The 17,750-nt window shown below is 43.1% G+C and overlaps 1 long non-coding RNA gene across 2 annotated transcripts in view; it reads left to right on the forward strand.

The window, feature by feature from the left end:
- The window catches only part of LOC142073306 (uncharacterized), a 585,757-nt gene that overhangs the window by 313,800 nt on the left and 254,207 nt on the right, over positions 1-17,750 (forward strand). The window contains exon 1 of one of the 2 annotated variants that reach the window (XR_012670111.1): positions 12,840-12,996. The exons of the other annotated variant lie outside the window; for it this stretch is intronic. This is a non-coding gene — a long non-coding RNA (uncharacterized LOC142073306). Of the gene's footprint in view, positions 1-12,839; positions 12,997-17,750 lie in introns of those variants that run through there. 2 annotated transcript variants of the gene reach the window in all.

Here is a 17,750-nt window from a genome sequence, read left to right on the forward strand (position 1 = left end):
AGGCTTTGTGTGGAGACCTAAATATTGCCTCTTAAAATATATGCTTGTGTTAATTCACTGATCCTAATATGACTTTGCATGTGACTATAACAGAAGTTTTTAAAATTAGAGCTGTGGAAGTTTACAGACTATGACTGAATGAATTTTTCTGAGCTCCTGAATCTAGCTAGTCTCTAATAAATATCTGATTAGGGTAGTGGCAGAAAATGTTGTGATGTTTGGATCTGTTCTTACATGTCTCTCATCAGTGTTGTGGATACATTAAGCAAACTATTTATCCCTCTCTCTGGTAGATTAGATTATGTGTAATCTGTACTGTATATCTGACTGTAACCGGCTATCAGAAATGTTTGTTTTCCAATAGTTGCTGATATTGATGATACTGGTAAATGAGTATGGGTAAACCATAAGTTGGAAAAGTGGTTATAGATTCCTCCATTATCTCTTCTGGGGACTGTTTAACAGAATGATACCTAATTTGCACAAGGAAATTGGATAGACGCACGTGGCAATGGATAGTTGTGTAACTGGTTGCTTGCATTTCCATTTATCACATTTGGATATGCACTTGTAGTAATTACATGTGCAAATTAGTCTTTCAGTTACACAATTGCATAAATGAAGTGCAACAGTGCATGATATATTCTCTAACGCAGATGCTTAGAGGAGTACCTAAATGTAAATATATGGTATTTGTGCCAGGATAACACAGCAGAGAGACATCATTCGGGAGTGATACTGGGGAAGTAGGGGCAATTCTAATTTAATTGCAGGATTCATAATGAGAAAAAGCATCTTAATGTTGATTGGTTTTGATGTCCCATGTAAATTTTCTGTTTTATAAAAAAGATACATGAATGTGGGGATGTAACCAGGTGAAGTTCGATGTGTGTTCGGTTATGTCTTCTGCTGTTTTTCCCAATGGTATCATTCATTTAACCTTGAACTCAATATTTAACAGTTCTGTGTCCTAATAATATTGAGTGAATGTCTTACATTTATTTAATCTCTCAGGTCTTTAAGGCTCCCAAAGTGCTTCATGAGCTTAAATATATGAACATATTTCCATTGTGTTCATTTTGCCCCTTTCAGATCCATATATCTCTTGGTAGCACCTGGCAGATGTTTACTAGTGCCAAGTAACAAGTTGAAGGCTGGGTTTGAAGAATAATACCATATCCATCTAAAACTGCAGGGGGAATTTTCGTAGAAATGAATTAATAACTTGAAAAGGAATTTGGCTAGGACATGGCGGTCAACATCTGCTTAGTTATGAAAAGTGACATGGGATGTTTAATGAACACAAGTAGTGACGCACAAGAACTAGTTGTTATATAACTCATTCAAAAGACATCTCCAGGAGCAAAATACACTAGCAGGCTGCTGAGAGATGGGTTAGTTCTGTGTTGAGAGACTAGAGGGGAAGAGCATTGCCTACTGAATCACTAACACTTATTGCAATATTCTGCAATTTCTCATCCAAGTATTGACTGGGCTTAGGCTATGAAATCTGAGAAAAGCAAAGCCAGAGATGGCTTGGTTAGGATGACCATACTTCCAAAAGGGAAAACGGGACCCCCCCCATGAGGCTGACCCCAACCGCTCGCCTGAGGTCCTCTCCCCCACATGAGGCTGGCCCCAATTGTTCACCTAAGGTGTGCCCACCCAAAACTGTTGTTGGTCACTCAAAACCTGCCAGCTTCCCACACACTGGAACCCTTCCTTCCCTTTCTCCCCCCTGCCCTTCTGCCACTGGCATCTCTGCACATCCCCCCCCCCCACATTCCTCCACACTGCACACCAGTTTTTAGACAAAAGTGGGCATTTGTCCCATTTGCTTTTGCCAACTTAAACAGCTGGCAAGAGCAAACAGGACAATTGACCACTTTTGCCAAAAAAGTCAGGACAGCTGGGACAGGGCTTAAAAAAGGGACTGTCCCAGCCAAAATGGGACTTATGGTCACCCTAGGCTTGGTTCATCTTGTTAGGTAACAGACTTTTGAGCATAGTTCGGAATCTATGAAAGTTCATCACTAGGCTATGAAATAGTCTGACAAATGAGGTGGTTGTTTGGTTTTTTTAAATGATAAATATAGATTAAATTGAAGGATAAATGTTTCTATTGAAAAGGAGATGAAGGCCAGACTCTGCCTTATTTGTCTGTGGAAGTAAACGAGAGGGAGGATGACGAGGTGATGTTAGTCCTGCTGGCAGCACCAGGCATTCCAAAGGGATAGTGGCTAGGTAGGATTGGGAAGGAGCCATGGATCAGCAGCCCCTCTGCGCTAGCTGGTGGTCTAAGCCTGGCAGTCTTGCCAGTAGGGCTGGCCAAAACACAAGACTGTTGTTTGTGTGCCTTCAAAAAAACAGGGGGAGGAGGTTGATGTTTGGTTCTGTTGCAATGTGGAACAAAACTATGACTTTCGGGGGGAAATGTTGAGAGAGGAAGTGACAGGGGAAAACACCCCTCTCAGAATAGTCAATAGTCTAGTGGTTAGTGCCTGAAGGAGGCGTTGGTTCAAATCCCTGCCCTGGCAATTTTGGAGTTGGGACTCTTTCTCCTTTTGACCAGAATTTTTCCTGGACCCAAGAAACATTCCCGATGAAAGATTTGTCAAAACCATTAAAAATGTGAGTTTCCGCCAATGAACATTTTGGAAAAAAACAAAGTTGAAAAGTTCCCAACCAGCCCCGCTGTAGTGTGCAACAATTGCTTTGTGTCCCCTTAGCTTGAGCCCTCCTGTGGCCCTCATTCTCTGTTTCAGAAGCCACCAGAAGCCTGCCAGAAATGCAGTGTGTATATGTAGCTAGGCCTTGTATATTGTATATATTTAGTAAACCTGGTTATTTGCACCAACTATGGCCACGTGGCTCCTTCGTGTTGCATCTTTTGCACTCTACATAACACATGTAACAATTTCCAAAGAGGAGGGTGGAGGAGCTGCTCCTTAGTACACGCCACCAACATCCCTGGATGTTACATTCACCTCATCATTATACAGGCAGCATTTCTGGGAGAACAAGGGTGCCCTTCCACACCCACTTTGCAGCTGTGGCTCTGCCCTTCCTCGTTGCTAGATTGTTAATTCTTTGTGTTCTCTGCAGATGCAAAGCCATCTGAAGGCAGAGAGCCATAGCGGGAAGCAGGGAATGCCAAAGCAAACTTTTTTACTGCAAGCATGTTCAAAAATAGAGAATAGATAAATGCAAATATATGTAAGGCAGTGTTATTTTTAACCACCAGTGCCCATTACTGTGCTATGCTTATAGACAGGAAATATACTTCATTCCCAAACATATAGCCAAAAGCATGTGTGTCGCCTTGTTTGATTAGAGCTGGGTGAAATGGTGGGCTTTATTTCATGAACATTTCTCAGCCAAGACTCTTTGTGAAAGAGGAATCTTTGCTAACAAATACAGCTACCATTAGCTCTCATATTATTATTTATAATAACCAACAATACTTAGCACTTTAAGATCCAGGGATGAAAAGCACTAAGTGCTTTACCAAGATTGTTTCCCTTTGTTTTGTAAAGTATCAGCAATGCACAGGGGCCCCAGGGAAATGTGAAAGAGAAAACATTTTTTTTTCATTTGATACAATAGGAAGAGTACTAGTAGTTGGCTCTGAGGTATCAATCTCAGTTGATTCGTGTTCTAAAATAACTGAAGATTTAAGCTATAAGCAAGAATAGACTCCTGAGCAAAGGCAACTTGCGAGATAATCACCCAATTCTTATACTTATTGCACAGAGGCCAATAATGGATGGAATGGAGTAAAGCTGGTTATTCCCTACTGGGATGAAGAATGTGTGTGGAATTTGTTTGTCGGTATCCCCACCACTCACTGCCTCACGTTATGAGAATGGGTCTCAAAACATTTTGAACCTGAAATGAGGAGGAAAAATAGAAATATTGAGCAAACCCCACTGATGGAAAAAATGGACCTTTTTTCAGACAGGATCATGACTGACACCTGTGAAATACTAGGTGGAATTAAAACTTGAATCATTTAGATGACATCCGCACTTTAAAAATCAAGTCATTCTGATTGCTGTCTTGCTTTTTCTCCATACTTCAATTCCTGCATTATTTTACCAGCCAGCAATTTTTTTTTCTTTTTCTTTTTTTTACAAAATCTTAGAATTAGAGATGGGGGAAAGATATTGGACTAATTCCTATATAATATATAATATATATATTATATATATATTCCTATATAATATATAATTGCTATACCATACTGCTTCCTTTTAATAATTGCTCCCTTTCCTGACGTTGTCTTGGATGAGTCACATTCCAGGGTGCAATCCAGTCCAGTGAAGGGTTGTCACCACTTGCCCTGCAACCTAGGGTGCCTCACAATGCTTTGCTGCTGTAGCTCCCAAACTGGGCTCCTCACAAACAGCCAAACCTTATGCAGGCCACACCCTGAGAGTCCGTGTATAGCTGAAGCCTGCCAATAAACTGATCCCAGCAGCCTTAGATACTGCCTGTAGGATAACCCAACGCACTCCCAGTCCCTAATTTCCCCCCCCAGAACATAGGTTCTGCACTGTCCACTGGATGCTGTGGGTTCTCCTGGACAGTTCAGCTATCATTAGTCCATTGCCCTGTCCATTACAACAGTTTGCTACTTTAATTGGAGTTACCCAACATTTCAGTTTAAACATAACACTGGATTAGTTTGATTAAAGTATAAAACTAGTTTATTTAACTACAAAGAGAGAATTTAAGTGAGCACAAGTACAAGGCATTAGTCAGAAATGATGACAAGAGAAAGAAAGATTAAATGCTTTCTGGTAGCTAAAACTTAACCAACTAGACTTGGTTCAAGATAAAGTCCTTACCACATGCTCTGAGCAATGGAGCTGACCAAATATCAGGTCAGGATCTCGCCCAAAGTGAAATAGCTGCTTCTTTTGTCATCTTAGGGGTGTGTGTGTGTGTGTGTGTGTGAGAGAGAGAGAGAGAGAGAGATTGGGAGAGATACTTTGGGGTATTCTTACCACTCACTTTTATACTCCAGTCACCCTTTGAACTGCATTTTCCTGAGGGTTACCCCTAGATAAAGTTCACTCCCATTGTGGGGTTAGAGTCATGGAGGCTCCTGGTAAAAGAGGTTCCATGCTGTTTGATAACATGTAAGTAGATTGATCTGTTCCTGCCCCCATTCCTTGCCAAAGAACGGCCACTTGACAGGTGATTGCCCACTAGCTTTGATGACACCTGGCTAGATGTGACATCTTGTCCTTTGTCTTTGAAAAACAGGTTTATCCACTCCCCAGGGTTGTATGATAACCATATTACAGTCATGATTTCAGATTATGTTAATAACGTTACATATAATGTTGCTGCACACATTTCACCATATCATTGACCAGTGCATTAGATTTCAAATGATATCTCACGAGGCATATTTTGTCCAAAGGTTATTACAGTAGTGTATATGGTGTGACTAGAGGGGTGCATTCACTCCCAGGGTCATACAAGGCAGCACAGGTGCCCATCATGCTGGCTCAGACATGAATACTGAGGGTCACTTTCTCATTACGAAATCATCTTTAGTATGAGGCAAATAAACTTGCATAATAAAATTGAACCCCAAAATTGTGATTTTTAGAAGGAAAAGACATTTTACTCTGATCAAGTTGAAGACTAACCTTTCTCCCAGGTCCTGTGTGTCCAAAATATATATATATACATACTGTTGACAATTGAGTACCAAAATTTCAAATTGTATGCATCTGTCTGTAAAACTGGAGTGCATCAATCATATATTCACTCAGCCATGCCCAGAGAGGAATAGTTTCTATCATTTCTGCTTCAACTTTCAGCTAGCTTTACAATTTTGAAGTTAGTTTTGAGTCAGAACTTTTAGAATGATTGAGATAATGTCTGAAGCTGAGCCTTGACCTTAAATGTCTCAAAATAGCTACAGACTTGCTGAGTGAGAGAATATATTTTTGGATCTGTGGACTTTCAGAGCCTGGAGTGACTGGAATGGGGAGACTCTTTGTTTGCATAAAGATGACCTAATAGGACCCTATTTGGGAATGCCTGTGACTTTAGAAGATGCTTGTAGGCAAACCATGCTGGATTGCCTACAAGCTCCTAAAAAGGACTCCAAGGGGGAGGAACCAGCTAGGAGACCATCTTCAAAAACTGAACACAAGGAAGCAGCCTGGATTCTTTCTTGTTGTCCTGCAAAGGCTGCTGCAGCAGTGGCCATTGGTTGCTGGCCTCTGACTATGCCTGACTGAGGCCTGTGCTTCCCCTACTCCTGGCTCGCCATGGAGGGGCATGAGTCCAACAACATCTGAGATCTGACACCTACAAGCAGGTAATCCCTTCGTCAGCCAGCAAGTCCAATTTTAAACATCAGAGGCAATAAGTCCACCAGGTATTCTTTTCAACCACAAACCAGCAGCCTGAGGGTGAATGAAACTGCAAGAGTTGTAACAACAATCCTAGGTAACTGTACACCTGTTTTGTTTTGTTTTGATAAATTTGTTAGTCTCTAAGGTGCCACAAGGACTCCTCGTTGTGTTTATCTCAGCATTGTTGCTCTTGTTTTTCACTCCAACAGATGGTTGGTAATGTGTGTGCATGTGGAGGGAAATATGTGACTAGAACCCACACAATTTAATTTTGAGTGACACCTATTCAATAATTCCTCAAATACCTAAAACAGCTCTGGGTTAAAAACCTTGCTGCCTAAAAGATCACACACATGTCTATTTCAGGGATTAGGAGTTGTGTGTTTAATCCTGAGAAATCATGTTATTTTCACATACATTTGCCATTTGACTATTCAGTGTAACAAGCTGTATCCTCTTGAATTGTATTGGAATCTTTCACTGTAACTCTTTATTGCGGTGACAAGAGAAGAGATTGGCTCACATGACCATGGCTAATCTGAGCCTCCTAAGCAGAAAGGTAGACCAGACCCTGAATGCCTTCTTTAGAACTCCAGTGAATGATGTATTAAACACTGCTGGAGTCTCCTTTCCAGAAGGGGAGCCTGCTACTGGCTTCCATTAGTTAATTTTTTTTCTCTTTTGTCACTGTTGGGATCATCAATGGCCCCCAAAGGCGGTAGGCTTCTCAGGACTGAGCTTGAGGGCTGAGTCCCCCATGCCTAGACCTGTGCTGACCACTGCCTGGACACTGAGGGTAGGAGGCTGGGTGACTGCAAGGCCCTCTCACGCCCCAGGGGGGTGCTGTGAGAGAGCAAGCCCCGACAGTGCATTTAGTTTCGTTCATAAAATATATTAAAATGGAAACTTGTAGTTTGCATGTTTCCTATCCACAAGCTAGGGTTCCAAGCCTGAGCAAATAAGAATAAGGAAATAAGAAGCAACTCTGTGGTAATCTACAGAACAGTCCCTTGAGCTTTCCCATAGCTGGTGCCTCAATTGGAACACTGTTGGTTTTTTACTTAAGTATTGATCATTTCTTCTAATAAGCAATGCGGATTCCAGAACCCTTTGAAGGCCTGGTATAAACTGGTCTATTTACAGGCTGGCCAATTCTGCATAATCCGTCTAAACTCCCTCACATTACTCTCAATGTCATTAGTGTCACTACCATTGATTTCTGCCCCCGTGCCAGCGGCACTGGCCATGTGTTACCATGGTGGTTGCTGCCAAAGGTTCCATGCCACTGTGTTTGAAAATTAGACAACGGAGTATTTTGTTCCTGAAAATGATTTAATCCAGGGAAGGGGTGTTAATACATGAGCTCAGTGGTTAGACCGAGCAGGCCAAGGTAACCACCGGTGTCTGCATCCTCAGCGTAAAGAGAGAACATGTTGCTGCTTTTATAATTTCTTTTGGCGATGGTATGTATTTTGCCTCTTATTCCTATATTCTAAAGTGAGAAGTAGCTATGTGTTGGCCTAGAGCCAGGGCCACCTGTAGCTACCTTAATTCGCTGTGTCTGTGGATGCTGCTGCTACAAGCATTTTTGTGAAGGTATAGGAGATCTGAAGCTTGAAGGGCTGATAGTGCATTTTCTTGTTGTTTGAATGCGGTGCTACTACGGGTACATTCAGAGTCCTGAGGCTTTGCCCCAGGGCCTGAGTTGTCTCTTGCAATTCCTTGCTTAAGGGAGAACAGAATGCAGCCTATGCAACATGCTGGAAGCTCAGCTGGTACCAGATATAATTCAGCTTTTCCCCTCCTTCTGCTCTGTTTCACCTGGATCACTCTTGTTCTTGCTGAAGTTGATGGCAAAACAAAACCTCCTTTACTGGGCCCAAGATTTGACCCATTTTCTCATGTCGTTTGCTAAGCTTACAAAAATGAAGAAACTGATGGGGAAAATATTCTTACCAGGCAGGCCTGGCAAACAGGGGTTAGTGCAATGTGGTAATTTTCACGGGATCAGAACTTGGTCCCATTCTTTAGACTAGCATGAGATATGACAGCAACAGAGGCAACTGTCTTGACTCCTGTGTGAAGCACTTGGTATTTCTGTTGAACAGTAGTTCTCAAAGCCAGTCCACCGCTTCTTCAGGGAAAGCCCCTGCTGTGCCGGACCGGTTTGTTTACCTGCCGCATCCGCAAGTTTGGCCGATCGCGGCTCCCACTGGCCGCGGTTCGCTGCTCCAGGCCAGTGGGGGCTGCGGGAAGCAGCATGGGCCAAGGGATGTGCTGGCTGTCCTTCCCACAGTCCCTGTTGGCCTAGAGCGGTGAATCACGGCCAGAGGGAGCCGCGATCGGCCGAACCTGCGGACACAGCAGGTAAACAAACTGGTGCGGCCCGGCAGGGGCTTTCCCTGAGCAAGTGGCGGACCGGCTTTGAGAACCACTGCTGTAGAAGAACCCTCTCTACCTCTAGCCAGCACACACATCATGTTAATGACCTCTTATCCAGGCTGGTTGACCTTGGGCCTTTCATTAAGTGGAGATGGGGACCTTGTGGGTGGGTCTAGGGAGTCATAATTGCTCCCCTTTGTCTCGCTATCAGTCCTCCCACTTGCACCATATGTTTAAAAATCTCAAAGGGCTCCTAAATGTATTACAAACTATTCCCATGGACCATGTCAGCCAGCACTGAAATGCAGCTACTTCTAGTGCAGCATACAATGACTTAGAGCAACTCTGCCCAATGGGTCGGGAAAGGAAGTGTAGTCTAGCAAGGCATGAAGATGTAAAGGCCAGTTTTGGCTGTAACCCGCTGTTACATGTGCCCAATCCATAGAGGATGTGGGTCTGTTACAGCTAGGGTTGCCAACTGTCTAATCAAACCCAAACACCCTTGCCCTGCCCCTTCCCTGAGGCCTCACCCCTTCTCTGAGGCCCCGCACCACTCACTCCATCCCCTCTATCTGTTGCTTGCTTTCCCCCACCCTCACTCACTTTCACCGGGCTGAGGCAGGGGTTTGGGGTGCAGGCTCTGGGCTGGGGCCGAGGGGTTCAGAGTGTGGGAGGGGGCTCCAGGCTGAGGCTGGGACAGGAGGTTGGGGTGAAGAAGGGGGTGCTGGGTGCAAGCTTTGGGAGGGAGTTTGGGTGCTGGACCGGGCTCAGGGCTGGGGCAGGTGGTTGGGGTGTGGGAGGGGGTTCAGGGTGCAGACTCCGGGAGGGGGGCTCAGGGCTGGGGCAGGGGTTTGAGTTGTGTGGGCGGGTGCGGGGTGCGGGGTGCTGGGTCCCAATGGGAGCTACGAAGTTGACGCTCGGGGCAGAGGTAGGGTGCAGAGACCCATGCACCGCCCCCCCCCCCAGGGGCTGCAGGGATGTGCCGGCTCTTTCTGGGAGTGGCTCAGGGCCAGGGCAGGCAGGGGCCAGGGCTAGGGCCTGCCTTAGCCCAACTGTGCTGCCAGACTTTTAGTGGCCTAAAATCTCCCAGTTTGGCTTCAGTAGTCTCTGGGAGATAGAGCCCAATTCCGGAAGACTCCTGGCAAAACCGGGAGGGTTGGCAACCTTACTTACAGCTCTGAGCTAGAAAGCCTGGCTATTTAGCTGAAGCTGTAGGGACTCCTGTCTTCAGCTTAGAAGCCATCACGCAAGTGGGACTTGTGGAGCTGAAATCAGGGGAACAGCTTGAGTTACAGAGCTCAGTTCTGTAACACTCATCTGTGCTTTCTCTATAGAAGGGGAAATGTAACAAGCATTAACTGGTGGTTACACGAAGTTTGAGCTGCCCTGTCTCCCGCAAAGTATCCATTGAACTTGCTTTTATCTTTTTAAATTTTAAAATAGTCACTGCCCATTTACTCAACTGAGACACTTAAGATTTTAGCTATAATGAGGTAAAGATCTCAGCCTTTCCCTTCAATGTTTGATTGTCTCATGCTTCATCTTTGCCTCCCAGTACAACAGGAAAGAATGTGCTTCCCCCCCACCCCCACCCCAGATAAAATGAAATACTAAAGCTCTCATGGCGTTGATGGAGATGCTTGTTATAAATGCCCCTTTCTCAAATCTCATATTGAGTGCTCTAATCTATTCCATTTTAGGGCACCAGAATCCCTAATGCCAGTGTTGGAAAAGCATGTTCAGAAAAGGTTTCAGAGAAGCAGCCGTGTTAGTCTGTATCAGCAAAAACAACAAGGAGTCCTTGTGGCACCTTAGAGACTAACACATTTATCTGGGGACAAGCTTTCGAGGGCTGAAACCTACTTCGTCAGATGCATGGAGTGGAAAATACAGTAGGAAAATATATCTAGCAGTACATAAAAAGATGGGAGTTGCCTTACGAAGTGGGGGTTGAGACAATTCAGTGGGCCATTATCAACAGGATGAAAAATCACTTTTGTAGTGGTAATCAGGATGGATCATTTCAAAGAGTTAACAAGAAGGTGTGAGTAACAGTAGGGGCAAATTAGCATGGGGAAATTAGGTTTTTTTTTGTTCTTGTAGTGACCCATCCACTCCTAGTCTTTATTCAGGCCTATATTTGATGGTGTCCAGTTTGCAAATTAATTCCAGTTCTGCGGTTTCTCACTGGAGTCTGTTTTTGAAGTTTTTTTGTTGAATAATTGCCACTTTTATGCCTGTTATTGAGTGTCCAGGGAGGTTGAAGTGTTCTCCGACTGGTTTTTGAATGTTATAATTCTTGACGTCTGATTTGTGTCCATTTAATTTTTTGCGTTTGTCCGGTTTGTCCAATGTACATGGCAGAGGGGCATTGCTGGCACATGATGACATATATCACATTGGTAGATGTGCAGGTGAACGAGCCCCTGATGGTGTGGCTGTTGTGGTTAGGTCCTACGGTGGTGTCCCTTGAATAGGTATGTGGACACAATTGGCAACTGGGTTTGTTGCAAGGATAGGTTCCTGGGTTAGTGTTTTTGTTGTGTGGTGTGTAGTTGCTGGTGAGTATTTGCTTCAGGTTGGGGGGCTGTCTGTAAGCGAGGACTGGCCTGTCTCCCAAGGTCTGAGAGGGAGGGATTGTTCTTCAGGATAGGTTGTAGATCCTTGATGATGTGCTGGAGAGGTTTTAGGCAGGGGCTGTAGGTGATGGCTAGTGGAGTTCTGTTAATTTATGTCCTGTAGTAGGTGACTTCTGGGTACCCTTCTGGCTCTGTCAATTGGTTTCTTCACTTCAGCAGTTGGGTACTGTAATTTTAAGAACGTTTGATAGAGATCCGGCAGGCGTTTGTCTCTGTCTGAGGGGTTGGAGCAAATGCGGTTGTAGCTTAGAGCTTGGCTGTAGACAATGGACCGTGTGGTGTGGTCTGGGTGAAAGCTGGAGGCATGGAGGTAGGCATAGCGGTCAGCAGGTTTCCGGTATAGGGCGGTGTTTATGTGACCATCGTTTATGAGCACTGTAGTGCCCAGGAAGTGGAGTTCAGAAGAGAGAAGCAGCACAAGCACATGAAGCAGGTTCCCAAGCATTGCGAGAGCAGCAGAAGTAGTGCAGAGGGAGCTCCTGCCCCACTGGAGAGAAATCACAGCTATCCAGGCAACCACATAGTTCACAGTAGTTGATTCAGCCCCCCAGCCTGATGCTCACAGAGAAGTGTAGTGGCTTATACGTCACAGCTGGAGGGGGTGTACCCATTAAACATCAGGCGGCTAGTATTTCATAGAGTGTGGCCTCTACCTGCTGAATACATGACTACTTTGTACAACAAGCATGTAATGGATTCATTGCACATTCATACATATGTATAGGTACAGGCCAAATTCCATGGTGACGTAACCAATAGTGTAAGATACACTTTGGGTGTAAGTGGGGCAGTAAAACAGGTACCAAGTGGCAAAATATATAGCATAGAAGGCCCCAGTCTGACATTCAGTGGGCATGCAATGGTTGTGATTTACTGCAGCAGGGTGGGGAGGCCAAAGGCATTGTTTAATGGGGGAAAAGCATCTTACAATAAAGGAGAGTAAAAGGTAGAAGTGAAGGGAGCTACTCTGGTTTCGTTAGCATTGCTGTTAGTCATTGTCTAAACCCACAGATTGTAAACTAAAATCCACTTTTAAATTGATTTAGTTAGCCTGGTGCAAACCCTCTGTAGACACCAGTGGATCACTTTGCCATCCATTTCACCAAATTCTAAAGGAAGATAAATGGATATTGGCTAGCTGTAAAGAGATGATGTAAAAAGTGATATAAGATAAACCAATGTAACTTCAGTGCATAGACAAGGATTTCAACTCTGTGGGGACTGTAAATTACACTTTTCTTAATATGCTACCCATGTGGGAGGCTACCGTTAAGTGCTTAGATGTATAAGATGACAGTGATTTGATTGTTTGGGAGGATGCAATTGTTAGAGCATGAATCATATCCATGATTTATGAGAGTGCATGAAACTGTGTTTTCTTACGCCCAGTAACGTTACTCCATGTTAACTTTTGTTGATTAGGAGACCCTATAGTGATAGCTTTCTCAGGAAAGAAGTCTAGGTGCCAGCCTTTCACTGCTGCTTGGGACAAATAGGACATGAGACCCAGTTTTTCCTCAGTGAAAGCACCACAGACTGAATCCTGCTCTCAGCTGTATGTGCGTCACTTCCACTGAAGTGAATGGGAGTTGCATGTGAGTATATTCAAAAGCAAAACCTGGCCCAGGATTTTTGCTCCTCAATAACTTTTTTGTTTTCTGATTTTGTCAATGGAGTGTTCCCATCCCTGTACTTTTAAAATCTCTTGATCAGATGATTATCTGTTAGGGGTGATCATGTTATTCTGACAAGCATCTGTAATTAAATTGCTTCCGTTTGTTACAGAGGTAGGCAATGATCTACATGCCATCCCTGCAAGTTTCAAAACAAAAACTCTGTTTAAGCTGGTTAAGTCCTTCTTCACCTAGAATAAAAGAGTTAAATTTCTGAAGGCAAGTATGGTGGCTAAATCCTTTGTCTGCATTCTGAATCCCAGCTCTGTTCCATGCTCGTATTTAAAGGTATAATGTTAACATCAGTAAAATATTGCATCCAGAAGCAAATGTACTCATTTTAGGGTTAGTGGATCATTTTTTCCAAACTTTTTGCAAAAACTTTAAATCTAAATAACAGTTAAGAAACACACAGTTCTTGAAATAATGTGTTCCAAGTAGGGGCTAACTGGATGGCTGTCCTCTAGCTAGATGAAAACAATATCCCTCCAACCCACTTGTCTACTTCTACACAGTCTGTACTGCCATAGACAAGATACAGAAGTCTTGGTCTGTATCTGTTTAGCATTACTGACCATTTCAAATTTGGTGGACTGTATCTCCATGCTATGAATCATGATGAGGTTTTTTTAATCTCTTCTTCTCTTCCCGAAGGTGTGCACAGTTTTATTTGCTTGCTTTTTTGAATGGATTTTTTTTCTAGCTACTTATAATTCAAAGTGGTATCTTTCTCATATTTCTTGATATTTTGGACATTGAAGAAGAAAATGCCTTTGTCAATCTTTTCCTCTATCATGCTGGTTACAGAATTGTCCCCATTTCACTTTCTATTTGGCTTTGTGTATACTGGTTTCTAGTATTAATTTGTGATAACTGATTCTATAGTTGTAAGGCTCTGACTGGGTGGTGAGCATTGTGCTGTGGTAAGGTGAAGCTTCTACAAAGATAACTGTAGTATCCAGCTTTTTACAGTTTTTAGAATAGTGTTTTTTCCCCTCGAGGAGTAGAATATTGCCTTTTTAAGGTTTGATTTGTTTGTGTGGTACCGTTTCTTGGATGGAATTGTTCGTAGCATGGCTCTGGAGAATATTATCATGTAGATTAAGATCAGTGGGTGAAATCCTGGCCCTTTTGAAATCCTGGCCCTTTTGACCCAGGATTTCACCCAATTAAATTAATTTTTAACTGGTGAAAGGGGGCAGGGTGCTATTTGCATCTAGTCATTTAACAAGGTAAATAAAAATGTGTGTATGTTTTTACATATATAAATAAAATATATTCACAAATAGCCATGGTCTGTCATATGTATGGTAAAGATGTTTAGAAATTTAAAAGTTAACTTAATTTTGTAGCTAAGTCCCTCTTACCAGCATAGTTTGGAACTGTGATATATTTATTAACTGTTACATATGATTCCAAGATGACGTTACCCCCATTTGATTTATACAGTGTCTGCCTAAAATAGAAATGAGTGGGTTGGCATTTCTTGCAGAATGTAATTATATTTTTTCCCTCCAGTCCAACAAAAGCAAGCCTCCAGTATAGCCAACTTTTAGATTTTTCTCCCTCTTTATTTTATTGTAGAAAAAAGTGAAGCTGATCAAATACCTGTGGGAATATCTAGGAACTGTGCTATGACTTTATTCCATGAGAAGACCTGTCAAACAGGCAACCTAGATATATGCTATCATGACTCCAGCTAAGCACACCTGTTCTTTTGTTGTCTCCAGTGGGTGAAAATTCTTTCACCCTGGCTGTGGAGTGCTACAAAACTCTACCCAGTGTAACACCCTTAAGACTCTATAGAGGACTGACTCTTTTGGATGGGTCTTTCATCTTCTGTCGGGTTGACTCTGCTTACTTGATACAGATGTGCTAGTGGTCTGAATACAAGAATGGGAGCCAGAAGCTCCCGTGACTCTGGCTCTTCCTCCCTTCTGTGGCCCTAAGTAAGTCACTTAGATCAAAATATTCAGAAAGAGCTACTCATTTCCAGACCCTCAATTTTGGGGGGGGTCGGGATTCAACTTTTGACAGCTAGGGTCTGACTTTTTTTCCAGCTCAGCCCCCCTGTAGTCCTAATTCATTTCAACTGACTTCTGAAAACCAGGTCCTTAAATTGGACGCTCCAAGTCAGTGGACACCCTGAAAATGTTTTGCCTGAGCTTCTTCTATAGAAGAAGCTTTGCCTGTCTATAGAACAGAAAAAAATAGGTTGGGATAATTAGTTAATGCTTGTAAGCCTCTTGGAAGGTGAAAAGCAATGAGCATAATACATCCGTCTGTTGTAAAGGGCCATGTTAGAGGGGAATGGTGTTCTGTAAATGAATTATCCTCATCCTCACGAATCCAACAAGTAAATAGTCCCCATGGAGAACACGTTGTCTCCTTTTAGTCTATGACTGGCCACAGAGCAGGGTTCAAGTTGTGTTTTTTGTGGCTCTGATCCTTGTCTTTTGTATCTGTCTCTACTAAGTGGAGACGCTTTGGACCATTTCCCTAAAGAGTGGAGGATGAGTAGGAAGAGTGGGAATACTAGCAGATGTATCCTCAAATCTTGTTTGGGTGAGAATAATACAGAAAAGGAGTGTGTGTGTGTGGGGGGGCACTTCTCTATACCTTTCTAATAGGATCTGCACGTGCTCTTTGCTTTATACACACTACTCGGCTGGGGGTCTGGCTAGATGGCAAAGCATTGCTCACTGGCTCAGGCTGACAAATGGAGCCAGATTGTTGCTCCTAGAACTCCCTTGATTGCTAGAGAGGAAGCCATTCCTGCTGCTTAAATGTTGAGGAAGAAGTTCTCTATTCTGTACCCTTCCAAAGTACATCTGTATAGCAGAAGCCAGGATCCAGTCCGTTAATACAAAGGTTTATCTACTATTGAACTAAAGCAGAGTATCTTCCAACTCTGTAACAGTAGCAATGGCATCTGGCCTTTAACCTGACTGTGGAGCAAAGCCATTTCTGTGCAATCTTATATAACACACGAATGTGGTTCCAAAGAGGATGGATCTAGACTATTCTCAGTGGTAGTGGATGACAGAACAAGGAGTAATGGTCTCAAGTTGCAGTGGGGGAGATTTAAGTTGGATATTAGGAAAAACTTTTTCACTAGGAGGGTGGTGAAACACTGGAATGCATTATCTAGGGAGGTGGTGGAATCTCCTTCCTTAGAAGTTTGTAAGGTCAGGCTTGACAAAGCCCTGGCTGGGATGATTTAATTGGGGATCGGTCCTGCTTTGAGCAGGAGGTTGGACTAGATGACCTCCTGAGGTCCCTTCCAACCCTGATATTCTATGATTCTATGTCCCATTCACAGTGTGTTTTGTGCATTAAACCAATGTGGGCACGGTTATTTTTGTGCTACCATTGCATGTGTGCTACCCACCAATGGAAAGCTTGCGTTCTTGCTGCTGGGTGCCCTGAGGCCCAAGAAAAGTTCCCTCTTGATTTGTTTCTGGTAAAATTAACAACTGCCACTTTTTAATACTGGCCTCAAAAATATCAAAAAAGCAAATGTTACAGATTAATTTTGGGGCATTTTTCATATCTGGAAGTAGAGTGCGAATTCATTGAGAGTAATTACTTCACCATCTTAACGGAACAATATGAGTTCACGAGAAATCCCTCTTCAGCACTACTATGTGTTACGACTCGGTAGTTCTACAGCAGTCTCATGGCTGCTCGGGCAGCACTTTAGAGTAGGAGAGGCTAGGAAAAGTCTGCTAAATATATTCATAGCACTACAAGTCCCAGGACTACTTTTGTAGCACTTTCAAAGTGCCTTTGAATCCCTAATTGCTGCAAAGGATTATGCATTTTCTTCGTAGCCCCTTTATAGCACAAAACTGATAGAGGCAACAGCAACCGGGTAATGATTCCTTGGCTTATTCTCCTCACTCCAGCTTCCAAAGCTAATTTTTCTCTCTCTCATTGGTACACTGGTCTCCACACTGAGTCTAAACTAATTTAGCTTTCAAGGCCGCTTGGAGCTGTGGTATGTCCTAGGATCACCGAGTCTGGGTTTTCTTACAACAGCAGCAGCCAAATTGTGGTGATGATCAATGTTACATTTAATGGTCAGCTCGTTAAAGTGCTAAAAAGGTGACAATACATACTAAAAATGTTACAAGAAATCCTATTAAATATCAAGCTGCTAGAAAGCTGCCTTATAAATTTAATGATGCAGTATTGTTTTTCGGTTTCACTCAGTCTATGAAAGCTCTTATGGGCCTCTGCTACTGTTTCAAGCTGTTGATTTCACTCCATCAAAACTTCTCTTATCAATTGAGTCTCTTTAAGGCTGGAATCCTGGAGCTTAACAAGCAACCCAAGTGACCTGGCTGTTGTTGCATGAGGATTAAGGAGCTAGATGTCTAAACTCTGGTCTTGCAATTGATTTGGCCTGCCAAACTGTGAATGCAAAATTAGGGGCTAAGCTGAAGCCCTTTTGAAAAGTTCACCCTAGAAGCACTTCTCTCTTCAGTATAATTTTTTGTTACAGATTTAGAATTGTTTCTAGAATGAAATAAATCTGTACTCTTAATGGAGGGGCCTCTACTTAACATTATTTAGCACTTTAGTTAACTACTTTCTGGCATGAAATCATTTCTTCCTCATTGGTGCATGGAGGAGAAGGTCTGCCACTCGAATAAAGAGGATGATGACTACAA

The sequence above is a fragment of the Caretta caretta genome, chromosome 9 (assembly GCF_965140235.1).
Source record: "Caretta caretta isolate rCarCar2 chromosome 9, rCarCar1.hap1, whole genome shotgun sequence".
Classification (NCBI taxonomy): Eukaryota; Metazoa; Chordata; order Testudines; family Cheloniidae; genus Caretta; species Caretta caretta.